Raw genomic sequence first — 1033 nt, forward strand, 5'->3', positions numbered from 1 at the left:
TGCACCTCTGAGTAAATGCTTTGTTGAACTAAAATAAGATTCTTCGTATAGCTAAAGAAAATTCTTATACCTTGATGAATAGGAGCCCAGCTCTATAGCGAACATGCCTTTAAAGACCTTGCTTACAGAGCTTTTGTCTGCTCCAGAATTCACTATAAAGTCTAGTTTTAAGAGCTTGCTGCCTCAGTTAATCACACTAAAATTTGATCAATTGGAATTGCAACAAACTTCCATAATTCCAGTTTATCAGATCCATACATAATGGATCTGGAAAGGGCTGCAGTGATCAGCCCTCTGCCTTCTGGCCTTGGAACTAAGTGTGTCTGTGAATAGTTTGGTTGTGGGGCTGATCATATATTGTGGCTAGGGTGTGTGACCAGATTGTCACCACATATCCCATCACAGGTAAGGAGCAAAGGGATAACCCAAATTCTCATCTGCTGCAGTTCAAAGATGAGCAGAGATCGCTAACGCTAACATTATAAAAAGACCAAATCACGCTCTGTTGTTCTTCGAAGTCATGTCTTGCCACTCCTGGGCACAAGGAAAAGTTAGATATGTGGCTTGTGCAGCTGGGACATTTTTCTACCCTTAGGGTAACATGCACTCATAAACTGGAAACCGTTACTGGGTGGATTCTCCTCAGAGGTGAAGTACACCCTTTAGATAAACTTGCACCTTCCTTCCAAGTGTGCAGGGTAGAAGAACATCACTTGTACCTTAGACAGTGGAACTATTTAGATTTAGCAGTGGCTTTAGCCCTGTAGCAGAATTCTGATTTGTGCTTACCTGGGTCCTATCAAACATTTGCTTCACATTAACTCATCACAGCCAGGTGACGCCTTATCCTCCTGAGCTTGCCTTCCATGAGTCATCATTTAATTAATTGTTCTCTTCTCTGAGCCATCTGTAATTTATCAGTGTTGTAGAGCCCAGGGTTGTTGCAGTGATTCTAGTAGTGCTCAACAGAAAGGTAACAAATGCTTCTATCCCTGCTCTGTGAATTTAAGAATCTTGTTGTCTTGGGTTTTTT

This window comes from Nothoprocta perdicaria, unplaced genomic scaffold (genome assembly GCF_003342845.1).
Source record: "Nothoprocta perdicaria isolate Ctin4 unplaced genomic scaffold, notPer1 scaffold_18, whole genome shotgun sequence".
Taxonomy (NCBI): domain Eukaryota; kingdom Metazoa; phylum Chordata; class Aves; order Tinamiformes; family Tinamidae; genus Nothoprocta; species Nothoprocta perdicaria.